This window comes from Salvelinus sp. IW2-2015, linkage group LG12 (genome assembly GCF_002910315.2).
Source record: "Salvelinus sp. IW2-2015 linkage group LG12, ASM291031v2, whole genome shotgun sequence".
NCBI lineage: Eukaryota > Metazoa > Chordata > Actinopteri > Salmoniformes > Salmonidae > Salvelinus > Salvelinus sp. IW2-2015.
Window position 1 is genome coordinate 7,789,969 of NC_036852.1, and position 16,063 is coordinate 7,806,031.

The 16,063-nt window shown below is 43.5% G+C and overlaps 1 long non-coding RNA gene across 2 annotated transcripts; it reads right to left on the bottom strand.

Annotated features, from left to right (window-relative positions):
* Positions 1 to 1,822: 1,822 nt before the first annotated feature.
* LOC111970989 (uncharacterized) lies at positions 1,823 to 15,868 on the bottom strand. 2 transcript variants are annotated; one of them, XR_002878197.2, is made up of 5 exons: positions 15,778 to 15,868; positions 14,030 to 15,369; positions 13,670 to 13,765; positions 11,855 to 11,952; positions 1,823 to 2,716 (listed from the first exon to the last, which is right to left on the bottom strand). It is a non-coding gene; the product is annotated as an uncharacterized lncRNA (long non-coding RNA). The 2 variants fall into 2 exon arrangements; XR_002878194.2 differs by having other exon boundaries at positions 13,670 to 15,369.
* Positions 15,869 to 16,063: the final 195 nt, after the last annotated feature.

Here is a 16,063-nt window from a genome sequence, read left to right on the forward strand (position 1 = left end):
CCCTTGACAATACTGTGATTTTTTATTTGACCATGCTGGTCATTTATGAACATTTGAACATTCTTGGCCATGTTCTGTGTAATCTCCACCCGGCACAGCCAGAAGAGGACTGACCACCCCTCATAGCCTGGTTCCTCTCTAGGTTTCTTCCTAGCTTTTGGCCTTTCTAGGGAGTMTTTCCTAGCCACCGTGCTTCTACACCTGCATTGCTTGCTGTTTGGGGTTTTAGGCTGGGTTTCTGTACAGCACTTTGAGATATCAGCTGATGTAAGAAGGGCTATATAAATATATTTGATTTATACTTCTCCAGCCCCTTCAGATCTGCACACATTGAGGGGTCAGGGTGTGACAGACAGTGTGACAGTGCAGATGCACTACATTAACCTTCTCCGACTCTCAGCCCAGGTAAAGACATGGTCATGCTGTGACTCCCTCCTTCATCACAAACCTTCATTTTCTCGTCTCCTGTTTCCTGGAAGTCTTTCATCTTCTCCCGCTGACTCAAACGCCGGTCTAACTACCGGAAGCCTCAACAACATACACACAGTCGCACAAACTTCTATTGCACGCAAAGGTGCAAAGGTCACATAATGATGATAATGCAAATCTGGACATAGTGAAAACATTCATCCGGTTTACGTTAGACCACTGTGTCAGTCAAATGACTGCTATTTAAAACACGTTGCACAGTTTCACGTTAGGATGTGTGTTCCTAGAAATCCTGTCAGTATGATTTGGTGAAGCGTTTCGGGGGAAGTGCTACTTCGTTACAGCATGTCAACAACTCTCAGAACTCAAATTCAAACTCAGTTCAAACCCCAGTGAAGGAATTACTCCTTGGTCTTCGAGTCATGACACCAGCTTTAACGCCCCCCGACCAGGACCGTGAGTGAATAGTCCAGGTGTACCGGTCACCCGCCAGCTGTTCCTCCACCCCGTGGCAGTCTCCCCATAACCTGTGCCATCTTTAGCCTTGATATAAATATCTGTAAATGCACAAGTCACTTATATAGTGTTACTTCAGTAAACTTTAAGATCATCACACCAAGATCTTCGTCATGATACCAACAATAGTTTGTGTTCCCGAGAGCAATGCAAGTTGTGTGAAAAGGGAATTCTAATCACAGCAATTTCATATCAATAGGTTTGAGTGATTTCAAAGGGCCAACTGAGCTAATCAATGCAACCATAAATTGTGGAAATGAAAATGTGAAAAATTAGGGGAGTTAATTTGTATGTGCATTGTCAAGTTGTTGTTTTGGTATTTCAGGTCTACACTATGGGTTATATAGCAATAGACTGCATGTCATCACTAGATGGCAATATAGCACTGGTGTGGAACTACAATGAGCCACTTTGACAGCCTTTATTTGTGTAGGTGGGCACGGGCATACATGCGCAGGAATGGTGCTGTGTCAGTCGTGTGTGGGCTGTGTGTGTGTGACAGCGCATTGGTTGACTTACTAGTGACAAGTGCGTGACATGTTTGACGCAGCAGCTCTGTCACTAACACTGTTGACAGAGGGAGAGCTCAGAGGCAAACTGCTCCTGAGAGAGGGGGATAGGGGAGAGAACGACAGGAGGTGGGAGAGAGAGGGGAGCGAGAGAGGAGAAAGAGAGGGAGAGGAGAGGAGGGGGCTGAGAGATTCAAGGAGCGAGGTGCAGGCCTACATGCTTGTCTGTCTGTGCTAAAAGAGAGGTGTGGTTCAGCCTTTTCTTTCTGTTAGTCATTAGCAGCAGCTGCTTCTCCCCTTTGCTTCTGGACCATTATGCAACACTAGGAAACTTTGCACCTCCCAAATCACTTTGATTGCCACCCATAGACGTGTACAGGCACACTTTATTGGTAAATATGAATGGTTTAGAGAGATCAGACAGTGAGACTGGGGACTAACAGAGGACAGAGTGAAAAGAGAGAGAGACAGACAGACAGACCGAGAGAGAATAAAATAAAAATACATTTTGTATTTGTCACATGCGTCGTAAACAACATGTGTAGATTAACAGTGAAATTCTAGTTTACGGATCATTTTCCAACAATGCAGAGTTAAACATAAAAAATAGAAGTCGTGACATAAGGAATAAATACACAGCGAATAACAAATAACAATAACGAGTAAAAATAACATGGCRATTTACAGGCAGTACCAGTACCGAGTCGATGTGCAGGGGTAAGAGGTAATTGAGGTAGCTATGTATATATAGGTAGGGGGAAAGTGACTAGGCAACAGGATGGATAACAGACAGTAGCAGCAGCGTGTGAAAGTGTGTGTTTGTGTGTGAGTGAGTGTGGTGTGAGTATGCATGTGTGCGCATGTTAAGTGTGTGTGTGTATGTGTGTGTTGGGGTTTCAGTGTACGTATGTGTGAGTGTGTGGGTAGTCCAGTTTGTGTGCATAGAGTCAGTGCAACAGAGTTAGTGCGAAAAAGGGTCAATGCAGATAGTCCAGGTAGCGATTTGATTAGCAGTCTTGTTTAGCAGTCTTATGGCTTGGGGGAAGAAGCTGTTCACGGTGCTGTTGGTTCCAGACTTGGTGCACTGATATTGCTTGCCGTGCAGTTGCAGAGAGAACACTCTATGGCTGGAGTCTTTGACAATTTTTGGGGGCCTTCCTCTGACACCACCTGGCGTAGAGGTCCTGGATGGCAGGGAGCTCGGCCCCAGTGATGCAGCCAGTCAAGATGCTCTCTGGGGCAGCTGTAGAACTGTTGAGGATCTGACAGAGACAGTCAGACAGAGACAGACAGACATAATCAGACAGAGACAGTCAGACAGACACAGAAAGGGAAGTTCTAAATTTGTTGGAGAGGAAGATCCATTGTCATTTCTGTGACAAAATGAACAGCGTTTTCATTTCATGCAAGCAATTCTGTTATTCCAAAAGAAATCCATTTCCATAAACTAATATCTTTCAGCATCTTGTGAGGGATAAACAGCAGAGAATACAACAGTAATTTCCATCACAAAGTTTGTTTCGCTTCTCAAAGTTTTAACCGTGAGAGACAATCGCTGAGGGTGGATCTCAGGTTTTCCCGTGATATTTACCATCCAGGAGTTGGTGAGGTTGCCACAGAATTATTCTGAACACTATTTCAAAAGCAGAGGCTGCTTGTTTGGGTTCAACTAGAATTATCTGCCAGTATGCAGAGTACGGGGGATTAGAACAAAGATACGCAAACATCAACTGACTTGCAAAAAGACTAATCCTCCTGATCTCAAACAGGGCAACTAAGACTCATTTAAATGAGATTTGAAAACCAACCACAAAAGGCTGCTGGAGCAGAATAGCCTGTCGTAATTGGCTCAGAGTTGATGCAGTTTGGTAGTGGTTTTATCTGTTTAATCCCCATTTCCTCCTCATCCTCCACCTCCAGTGACTCACATAGTGAATGTCTGTGGCCCCTGGGCTAGGTGAGGCATCCCTCTAACCCCTGTCCCCCTAACTTCCTCACTGCATCATTACCAGGGGCCTCATTTATAAATGGTTTGGTATGCACAGATTTGAACATAAATTGTTCATGGATATTACAAAAGGTGTACCACAGAGGTCAGTACTGGGACCTGTTCTCTTTACTATTTATGTAAATAATAATGGTATATCTGTTAACTTGTATTATTCATCTGTATGCGAACAACACTGCCATGTACGTCATTGCCCCAACTGTTGACCAGGCTTTGTTAGAGCTGCACAAAGCAAAAGGGGACCATCGCGCTCTTCCAGAAGCGTGGCTGGTGTGTAAAACCTGTGAATTCAGACAAACAAAAGGTGTGATGGGTCCGCACTCAAAAAGATGTTGCTTAAAGCTTACTTAATGTATAAAAGTAAGCTTTATGGGACATAGTTTTGAGTGCGGACCCATCACACCTTTTGTGTGTTAGAGCTGCAATCTGACCTTGTTACCTTACAGAAAGCCTTGGTTGGCTTATTGCAGGAAGGACTAAATATATGTTGTTCTCTAGTTCTCACAAGAATGTTTCAGCTGGACTACATATTTATTCATTGGACAAAGACTTAATGCTTAAAAAACATACGGATGAGCTAGTTAAAAAGCTAAGGCTCCTTTTTTTATAAATACAGTTTAAGTCGGAAGCTTACATACACTTAGGTTGGAGTCATTAAAACTTGTTTTTCAACCACCACAAATTTCTTGTTAACAAACTATAGTTTTGGCAAGTCGGTTAGTACATCTACTTTGTGCATGACACAAGTAATTTTTCCAACAATTGTTTACAGACAGATTATTTCACTTATAATTCACTGTATCACAATTCCAGTGGGTCAGAAGTTTACATACACTAGGTTGACTGTGCCTTTAAAAAGCTTGGAAAATTCCAGAAAATTATATCATGGCTTTAGAAGCTTCTGATAGGCTAATTGACATCATTTGAGTAAATTGCGAGATTGTCACCCTTAGTGCTGATCGTATTTCAAAGCCTACCTTCAAACTCAGTGCCTCTTAGCTTGACATCATGGGAAAATCAAAAGAAATCAGCCAAGAACCCACGAGAAAAAAATTGCAGACCTCCACAAGTCTGGTTCATCCTTGGGAGAAATTTCCAAATGCCTGAAGGTACCACATTCATCTGTACAAACAATAGTACGCAAGTATAAACACCATGGGACCACGTTCCGTCATCTACTGCTCAGAAGGAGAACACGTTCTGTCTCCTAGAGATGAACGTACTTTGGTGCGAAAAGTGCAAGTCAATCCCAGAACAACGGCAAAGGACCGTGTGAAGATGCTGGAGGAAACAGGTACAAAGTATCTATATCCACAGTAAAAACGAGTCCTATGTCGACATAACCTAAAAGGCCGCTCAGCAAGGAAGAAGCCACTGCTCCAAATCCGCCATAAAAATCCAGACTACGGTTATGCACTGTACAAAGACCGTACTTTTTGGAGAGTTGCCCTCTGGTCTGATGAAACAAAAATGTGGCCATAATGACCATCGTTATATTTGGAGGAAAAAGGGGGAGAATTGCAAGCCAAAGAACACCATCCCAACTGTGAAGCACGGGGGTGGCAGCATCATGTTGTGGGGGTGCTTTGCTGCAGGAGGTACTGGTGCATTTCACAAAATAGATGGCATCATGAGGCAGGAAAATTATGTGGATATATTGAAGCAACATCTCAAGACATCAGTCAGGAAGTTAAAGCTTGATCGCAAATGTGTCTTCCAAATGGACAATGACCCCAAGCATACTTCCAAAGTTGTGGAAAATGGCTTAAGGACAACAAAGCCAAGGTATTGAAGTGGCCATCACAAAGCCCTGACCTCAATCATATAAAAAATGTGTGGGCAGAACTGAAAAAGTGTGTGTGAGCATGGAGGCCTACAAACCTGACTCAGTTACACKAGCTCTGTCAGGAGGAATGGGCCAAAATTCACCCAACTTATTGTGGGAAGCTTTTGGAAGGCTACCCGAAATGTTTGACCCAAGTTAGCAATTTAAAGGCAATGGTACCAAATACTAATTGAGTGTTTGTAAACTTTTGTTCCACTGGGAGTGTGATGAAAGAAATAAATGCTGAAATAAATCATTCTCTCTACTATTATTCTGACATTTCACATTCTTAAAATAAAGTGGTGATCCTAACTGACCTAAGACAGGGAATAGTTACTAGGATATAAATATCAGGGATTGTGAAAACTGAGTTTAAATGTATTTGGCTAAGGTGTATGTAAACTTCCGACTTCAACTTTAGATCTTGCCTCTCCCTAAATAGCAGGAAGCAGGTTGTACAGTCAACCTTCTTGCTAGTTCTTGATTATGGTGACACCGTTTCCCAGATTACAGCAGTCACTACTCTACTCTCCTTTGGATGCCGTCTACCATAGGGACATATGTTTTATCACAGGGCGACAGTTTTAATACTCATCACTGCATCCTGTATCAAAAGGTTGGCTGGTCCTCATTAAAGTCCCATAGATCAATTCATTACTCCCTATTTGTTCACACAGCCCTACTACACAAGCTTTCAACTTACTTAACTTTGTTGTTAAAGTATTTTTTTTAAACCATGAGAGACCAAACCATGGTTGGTTAACTCTTGAGATTGCTCAGGTCTCCACTGAATTAGGTAAATCAGCTTTTAGTTTTAATGCACCTCATTACTGGAACCAACTGCAAAATACACTGGGATTGGATGCTCTGAAGGGAAAATAGGGAAAATGTAAATATTGATTGGGGAACTATTTGCTGTTTTCTTGATTGTTTGTTGCGCTGTATTTTAGTTTGTTTTACTGATTTTCATTTGATTTGGTCTATGAATTGTATGTGCAGATTGTATGCGCAAGGGCTCCTTTGCGAAAGAGACCCTGATCTCTATGGTGACCTGTTTTACACAAAGCACATTTCTTCTCACATTTTAAGAAATGATTGTATGCAGAATGAGAATCAAGACTATGTATTGTACATAACAAATGGACTTTAATATCATACATTGCCTGGGTTTGATTTGTGATTAATACAAAACCTATTTGATGATATGTACAACAGTATAAAATTATAAAACATCAGACAACCAAATAAATAACAATTCCAAGTGAGTTTTTAGTTCGTCTGTGGTGAGTTTTTAGTTTGTCTGTGGAACAAACTTGGTGAGTTTGTTCCACAGTACACAGGACTGTTTTGTGCTTTGTTTTAATCGTATAAAAAAAGCCAGACTTCAAAAGATAAAATACAGTATTATTGGTTCTAAGAAAAAGTATTATACAAATATTATACTTCCAAGATGGCTTAGCAGTTCAGACGTCATTTCTGTTTCGTATTGTCGTGTCCTGTATATATATATATTTACACCTTTCTTCGCATATCTTTTATATATTTTATTATCCAAGAACTCAACTACAAAAGCTTTCCTGCAAAAGCTTTCCTGCAACCCGCTTCACCAATTACAAAAAAGTATTATTTACCTCAAATCTGAAAATCCACCGTGGAAGCTAGCCAGGGGCTAATTCAGAAGCTAGCCAGAAAGCTAACCAGAAGATCCAGCTAAGCAGAAGTAATCTGTTAGCTGCACCAAGAAATTAGCCGGTCTGCTGGCTAGCGTTGGTGTTTCAGCTGCCCACGTTTTTGTGTCATCAGCATATTCCTTAGCTCGATAATCTACCGCACTTTTGTGCAACGCGACTCGGACCGGAGCATTCCGGGACTTTTTTTCTCTCAGTTTCCCCGGATTTCAGCCGCAGGCTCTGGACATTTGCAGCTAGCTAGCTGCAAACGTGTGACTATTGGCTTACGTCGATCCCGGAGCAAACTCAAATCATTCCGGAGCTAGCCAGCTGAGGAGTTCCATCAGCCATTCCTGGGCTACAGTCACCTATCCGACCCTTTTTTTGTTTTTTTTTGTTTTTGTTGTTTTGCAGATACGGAGCCCCACCGGCCTTCACGACTGACTGCCGACGTTATCTGGCCAGAGGAGTTATCCAACTGGCACCTCCGTCCCGACGTTACCTGAACGCTCATCTGGGGCCCGCTAACCGTTAGCTGTCTTATCGGCTGCTATCTGATAAGTGATATCGGACAATTATTATTATTATATTATTTTTATTTTTTCTTGGGTCACTATATCTATTTTGCCAATTTGGATTGCCCTCTACCACAACGGAACCCACCTAACCTACCGACGGAAACGCACGAGGTATCTACAAATAGACTTCCATACTATGCTATCTTGCTACCGATAGCCATCTACCCGGCCAGCTGTCTGGATCGCCGTGACCCCAACCAACCTCTACTCACTGGACCCTTATTGATCATTCGATTAAGCATGCCTCTCCTTAATGTAAATATGCCTTGTCCATATGCTGTTCTGGTTAGTGTTTATTGGCTTATTTCACTGTAGAGCCTCTAGCCCTGCTCACTATCCATATCCAACCTCACAGTTCCACCACCCACATATGCGATGACATCACCTGGTTTCAATGATGTTTCTAGAGACAATATCTCTCTTCATCATCACTCAATACTAGGTTTACCTCCACTGTATTCACATCCTACCATACCTTTGTCTGTACATTATTCCTTTAAGCTATTTTATCGCCCCAGAAAATCCTTTTACTCTCTGCTCTAGAAGTTCTAGACACCAATTCTCATAGCTTTTAGCCGACCCTTATCCTACTCCTCCTCTGTTCCTCTGGTGATGTAGAGGTGAATCCAGGCCCTGCAGTACCTAGCTCCATTCCTATTCCCAGGCGCTCTCTTTTGTAGACTTCTGTAACCGTAATAGCCTTGGCTTCATGCATGTTAACATTAAGAAGCCTCCTCCTAAGTTTGTTTGTTCACTGCTTTAGCACACTCTGCCAACCCCTATGTTTAGCCGTGTCTGAATGCCGGCTTAGAAAGACCACCAAAAATTCTGACATTTTCATCCCAACTAAAGATTTTCAGACAAGATAGAACGGCCAAAGGGGCGGTGTTGCAATCTATTGCAAAGTCGCTGCAGAGTTCTGGTTTACTATCCAGGTCTGTTCCCAAACAATTTGAACTTCTACTTTTAAAAATCCCCTCTCTAAAAACAAGCTCTCACCGTTGCCGCTGCTATAGACCACCCTCTCCCCCAGCTGTGCTCTGGACACTATATGTGAACTGATTGCCCCCATCTATCTTCAGAGCTCGTGCTGCTAGGCACCTTAATTTTAACATGCTTAACACCCAGCCACCCTACATCTAAGCTTGATGCCTCAATCTCACACAAATTATCATGAACCTACCAGGTCCCCCCAATTCCAACACGGTACCCTATAGATATCATCCAAACAAACTTGCCCTCAAATACACCTTGCTGTTTTCAACAAGATCTCAGCGATCACTGCCTCATTGCCTGCATCCGTAATGGGTCAGCGGTCAAACGACCTCCACTCATCACTGTCAAACGCTCCCTGAAACACTTCAGCGAGCAGGCCTTTCTAATCGACCTGGCCGAGGTATCTCTGGAAGGATATTGATCTCATCGTCAGTAGAGGATGCTGGACATTTTTTTTAAATGCCTTCCTCACCATCTTGAATAAGCATGCCCATTCAAGAAATTAGAACCAGGAACAGATATAGCCCTTGGTTCTCTGACCTGACTGCCCTAACCAACAGAAAAACATCCTATGGCGTTCTGCATTAGCATCGAACAGCCCCGTGATATGCAACTTTTCAGGGAAGCTAGAAACCAGTATACACAGGCAGTTAGAAAAGCCAAGGCTAGCTTTTTCAAGCAGAAATTTGCTTCCTGCAACACAAATTCAAAAAAGTTCTGGGACACTGTAAAGTCCATGTGGAGATAAGAACACTCCTCCCAGCTTCCAACTGCTCTGAAGATAGGAAACACGTCACCACCGACAAATCCACTATAATTGAGAATTTCATAAGCATTTTTCTACGGCTGGCCGCTTTCCACCTGGCTACCCCTACCGGACAACAGCACTGCCCTCCCCTCTGCTACTCGCCCAACCTTCCCATTTCTCTTTCTCCAAATACAGTCAGCTGATGTTCTAAAAGAGCTGCAAAATCGGACCCTTACAAATCAGCGGGCTATAATCTGGACCCTTCTTTCTAAAACTATCTGCTGAATTGTTGCCACCCTATTACTAGCCTTTTCAACCTCTCTTTCGTGTCGTCTGAGATGCCCAAAGATTGGAAAGCAGCTGCGGTTATCCCCCTTTCAAAGGGGGACACTCTTGACCTACAAAGCTACAGACCTATATCTATCCTACCCTGCCTTTCTAAGGTCTTCGAAAGCCAAGTCAACAAAGATTATACCGACCATTTCGAATCCCACCATACCTTCTCCGCTATTCAATCTGGTTCAGAGCTGGTCATGGGTGCACTCAGCCACGTCAAGGTCAAAACGATTCTTAACCGCCATCGATAGGAAACATACTGTGCAGCCTATTCATTGACCTGGCAAGGCTTTTGACTCTGTCAATCACCACATCCTCATCGGCAGACTCGACAGCCTTGGTTTCTCTAATGATTGCCTCGCCTGGTTCACCAACTACTTCTCTGATCGAGTTCAGTGTGTCAATCGGAGGTCTGTTGTCCGGGCCTCTGGCAGTCTCCATGGGGGTGCCACAGGGTTCAATTCTTGGACCGACTCTCTTCTCTGTATACATCAATGATGTCGCTCTTGCTGCTGGTGATTCTCTGATCCACCTCTACGCAGACGACACTATTCGTATACTTCTGGCCCTTCTTTGACACTGTGTTAACAACCCTCCAGGCGAGCTTCAATGCCATACAAACTCTCCTTCGTTGCCTCCAATTGCTCTTAAATACAAGTAAAACTAAATGCATGCTCTTCATCCGATCGCTGCCTGCACCTGCCGCCTGTCCAACATCACTACTTCTGGACGGCTCTGACTTAGAATATGTGGACAACTACAAATACTAGTGTTCGGTTAGACTGTAAACTCTCCTTCCAGACTCACATTAACATCTCCAATCCAAAGTTAAATCTAGAATTGGCTTCCTTATTCCGCAACAAAGCATCCTTCATTCATGCTGCCAAACATACCCTTGTAAAACTGACCATCCTACCAATCCTCGACTTCGGTGATGTCATTACAAAATAGCCTCCAAAACCTACTCAATAATGGATGCAGTCTATCACAGCCATCCGTTTTGTCACCAAAGCCCATATAATACCCACCACTGCGACCGTACACTCTCGTTGGCTGGCCCTCGCTTCATACTCGTCGCCAAACCCATGGTTCCAGGTCATCTACAAGACCCTGCTAGGAAGTCCCCCTTATCTCAGCTCGCTGGTCACCATAGCAACACCTACTGTAGCACGCGCTCCAGCAGGTTTATCTCTCTGGTCACCCCAAAACCAATTCTTCCTTTGGCCGCCTCTCCTTCCAGTTCTCTGCTGCAATGACTGGAACAAACTAAAAATCTCTGAAACTGGAAACACTTAATTCCATCACTAGCTTTAAGCACCAGCTGTCAGAGCAGCTCATAGATTACTGCACCTGTACATAGCCCATCTATAATTTAGCCCAAACAACTACCTCTTTACCTACTGTATTTATTTATTTATTTTGCTCCTTTGCACCCCATTATTTTCTGTCTCTACTTTGCGCTTTCTTCCACTGCAAACCAACCATTCCAGTGTTTTTAGTTTTTATTTTACTTGCAGGGTTGTATTTACTTCGCCACCATGGCCTTTTTATATTTGTATTTATTTATACATATATTTGTTTGCCTTCACCTCCCTTATCTCACCTCACTTGCTCACATTGTATATAGACTTATTTTTTTTTCACTGTATCATTGACTATATGTTTGTTTTACTCCATGTGTAACTATGTGTTGTTGTATGTGTCGAACTGCTTTGCTTTATCTTGGCCAGGTCGCAATTGTAAATGAGAACGTGTTCTCAATTTGCCTACCTGGTTAAATAAAGGTTAAATAAAAAAATAAAAAAAATAAAAAAATAAATACATATATTATGTACAGCTCATAATCTTTGGAATTGTGACTGTGTGAATTGGAATTGTGATTATTTTGAAGAAACATTAACAGTGGGTATTGAGCATCCTGATATTCAGTGTGGTGGCTCCATTAGGAGTTGCATTGTCTTGTTTCAGCCCAGCATCTTCGCTACATAGTTCACAGACCTCCATCAGCCTCGTGGAATTGGGAGATGAAAAACACCACACATATTTTGGCCACACTCATTCCACCGTGCATTCATACAGTCTTGAAATGGACCAGCCAATGCAAAAGAGTTGAAAAGRCCTCATCAATAAAAGATTTCTGACTTTCAGGCGTGAGCTTGATGCTCAGCTTTCAAATTATACTCCCAATTCCTCTCTTGATTCCAGTCACAGTAGGTGTTGAGGTGATGTATCTACTTACCTTATGGGAACACAGGACCCCTGAATATCCTTTCCTGCAGACACAGACATTAGGGCGGATACAACGGCTCCCGTAAAGACACTTCTGTTCACAGAGTGCTATAGAAATGTCAGAAATCACAATGTAGAAATGACAAATTTGAAAATGAAAATCACAATGCAGAGAAGAGAGAGAGAGAGAGAGGCAGCAGGTGAGGGACAAGTCCTAAATCAGCCTAGCATCCTAATAATGACATCGTCATAACGACAGAGCTGACACTAATCTCTCTCTACTCATATTACCACCCTGAGGATTCTGGGTAAGTCCCAGAGAGGGGCCAAAATGGAGCCATGACAACACAGTTACCATAATCATCCCATCAAACCTCTGAATCATTACCATGCATAACTAAATGTGAACACTGGGACTGAGTCTGCCTTTGAATTTAAGGCAGGAATGACTTTATTATACACTTGAATACTGTGTGGACTGAATTTTATAGATTTTACTACGCCGTATACTTGGGAGATTTACTTACAGCTATTAGTGGTTTGATAGAAAGAAATAAATAGGGCTGAGGCAGTGTAAACAGATAAACAGAAATGATGAATCATCTTTACGGATGGTGACTTCACTATAAAGGGAGTTAAGTACTTCCGTTCCTCTCATGACTCCCGAGTCATTCTTCAAAGTCATGTATTGGCTGGTTAATGCTGGGATGCTGAACGAGCTCCTGCAGGAACTACTAGTGATACTCTGATGAGATGTAGCTGTTAGTGTTTGTGTGTGCAACAAAGACACAGCGGATTGTTAACGTGGTTGGGGCTCTTGTTGTTGCTGCTGCTGCTGTGACCAGATGATAAAAGTTGTTAACGGAGAGCTTGTTAAGCATGGTGGTGGTGAGAGTGAGCTGACGAGGGATGTTTTAGAGACATATGAAACTGGCAATAAACGTCAATAAAAGAGAACTATTGTAAAATATACTGTGTCCATAAAAATGTATATAGTATGTATAAGCTGAAAGTAGAAGCCTAAGGGTTGTTGTCCACTAGTTTACATCAATTAGGGGAGGGGTGGTAGGGTTAGGGGAACATAATAAAGGAAAATATATATATATACATGCTTTGTAAGTAGGAAAAACTGCAAAATRGGCAGTGTATCAAATACTTGTTCTCCCCACTGTATATATTCCCCCCAAAATATATGGGTGATTGGAAATTATGTAGACAATTACATTGATGGAAGCCACAATCTATCTGCATTATTAAASCTGATCTACCCCTTTAGAAAATAAATAAAGAGGTTTATCAGCGGTAACTCTGGGGGAATAACCACTGTCTAAATCGGTATCTCAGTGGTATCATAAACCAGCCCAGGACTGTGTAGAGCTGGTCTCAGGAGTCAACACCAGAGGAGGCTGGTGGGAGCTATAGGAGGACGGGCTCATTGTAATGGCTGGAATGGATTGAATGGAACAGTATCAAACACATAATAGAACACATGTAAAGACTTCAACATAGGAATGACCAATATCAWTATTCAGACTGTGGTGTCACTGCAGCCTCCTCTGGTCTACACCCCCCACCAGCCTCCTCTGGTCTACACCTAACAATGTAATTGTAGTAGAGACCTGGCCTATGCTAGACACACATAACAGGGGAAGGAGACAGAACATTGATCACAGAGACAGTTCCACTCTCCACAGGAGAACTAGGGTGGTGGGAGGCAATTAACAGACAATTTCAGATAGTTAACCTAAACACACCATTCTCTTCAGAGAGGAAGTAAGTGTGTGTGTGTGTGTACAAGCAGGCTCGCATATGTAGGCGTACTTACGGACTTGGCATAGCATGCCCTGCCAGCCTGGAGGACAGTGGCAAGTGTTATGGCCAACACACTGTCCTCCATTCAGACACTTCTGTAGACAAGTGGCTGGGGAGAGACAACACAACATCAATCAATTCACAAACCACTGCTGATGAATGAGTTAACTATGGCTTATGAATGAGTTACGAGTAGCTTATGAAAGAGTTATGTATGGCTTATGAACGTTCTAAATGTATTGTTATGAATGTGTTATGAAGTCCTTATGTCCTTACCAGAAAATATTTTGGTATGTTATAATTGTGTCCATATTGTGCTCTAAACAGGCTTGCCTATAGCGCTTTACAAGCTGTTAACATTCTATGTGACTACCTGCTGCTATTAAATGCTTGTTTGTGAGGMCATGACACAGCCTGCAGTCGGTGAACCACTACACATCCCAAACGCCATGATTAATTGTTCCCGTACGCAGCTAGCGTGGAGGCGTCTGTTTACAGGTAGCGGTGCAACTGTGGAAGTCCTACGTGAGCCCACTGACGTTTATCGCACCGCTTTCCTCTCCATCCAGATGGACAGTCACACACATACCACGCACCGCCCGCCGTTCATACACATGGGCTCACATACACCTGCATAAGGGAGGGAGGGATGGAGAGACTAGAACTTACCATCTCAGCTCATACATATTAACCAGAATAACTATCCACAGTATCTCACACAGCAGAGAGAGATTTTCAACTGACCCATGTACTTCAACTGACCTATGTACTGTACCTGATAGCCGTAATATTTTTATTTATTTTACTAGGCAAGTCAGTTAAGAACAAATTCTAATTTTCAATGACAGCCTAGGAACAGTGGGTTAACTGCCTTGGTCAGGGGCAGAACGACAGATTTTTACCTTGTCAACTCGGGGATTCGAACTTGCAACCTTTCGGTTACTAATCCAACACTCTAACCACTAGGCTACGCTGCCGCCCCGATCAACGCAGTGGAGAGGACAGRCAGTTCTACCATGAGCACATTGCTGAAGCTATCACGGCACTAATTACCCATTAGTAGCAGGTTGGTAATGTATAGCTAAATTAAAACCTTCACGTAAAACCCCCTGCATGCATCACTACTCTTAGTCAATAGCACTCCATAGRATCAATTTGACTATACCCAGTCTCCACATGAAGCTCTGAAATGTTGGTTCCTGCTCCCTTGGGCGGGTGCCTCTTACTGGGTGCATCCATCAAATGCTTCCCTCATCCATATGGCTCAATTTACCCGCCAATATGCTGTACATTAACAAGGCTCTGGAATTAACTGGCTCCACTGTGTTGAGGGCACTTTGTCACACTGACACACATATGGTGGTGGGTAAGAGATGATGAGGAGGAGGAGGAGGGATAGAGGACGAAGAGAGGAGAGGGTGGAGGAAGAGGAGGTGGAGGGGCGGGCCATGGAAGAGGAGGAGGTGGAGGAAGAGGTGGAGGTGGYGGGGSGGGSSYTGGAYGAGGAGCAGGTGGAGGGGCGGGCCATGGAAGAGGAGGAGGTGGAGGAAGAGGAGGTGGATGAGGAGCAGGTGGAGGCGCGGGCCATGGAGGAGGAGGTAGAGTGGCTTTACTCCCTTRTTTCACAGCGCCATCCGGTGTATCCCTCGGCGCAGGAGCAGACGCTGTTTCTCATGCATACGCCCCCGTTCTTACAGGCAGGGCTGCAGACAGCTGGGAAACAGCAAGAGATAGAAAGACAGGGGAGAGATGGAGAAAGAGAGGCGGGGAGCGATGGAGGTGAGAGAGAGAGAGAGAGAGAGAGAGAGAGAGCCGGTGGGAGAGAAAGAGATGCACCTAAACCTCTGTCAATCTATTGTATTAGTTTTCCTTTCATTCAACAAGTAAATACACAAGTCAAAACTCCCACAGCAGGCCCATGTGTGTTGTCAGGACAGTATGTGGACAAGGACATGGGCAGACGGAATGGTGTGTGTGTGGCTCAGCTGGTAAGAGTGTGATGCTTGCAATGCCAAGGTCGTGGAGACCACACACAAAAAATGTATGCAGCCACTTTACTGTAAGTCACGTTGGATAAAAGTGTCTCCTAAGTGCGACAATTAAATGAAGAGTGTAATTTACCGTTTTGACACTGGGCGCCGTAGAAGCCCCGGGGACAGCCACAGGTGTTCAGACGAAGACAAGTCCCTCCGTTCAGACACACGGGAGCACACAGCTGGAGGACAGACACTCAGAACAATCAACCAATCAACCATTAAATCAACTGACCATTCAATCAATCAAATGTGTTTATAAAGCCCTTCATACATCGACAGTTGTCACACAGTGCTTTACAGTAGCCTGACCTAGACCCCAAAGAGCAAGCAGAAGGACAGAAGAACACACCAGGAAGGGTAGCTTGCTGCAT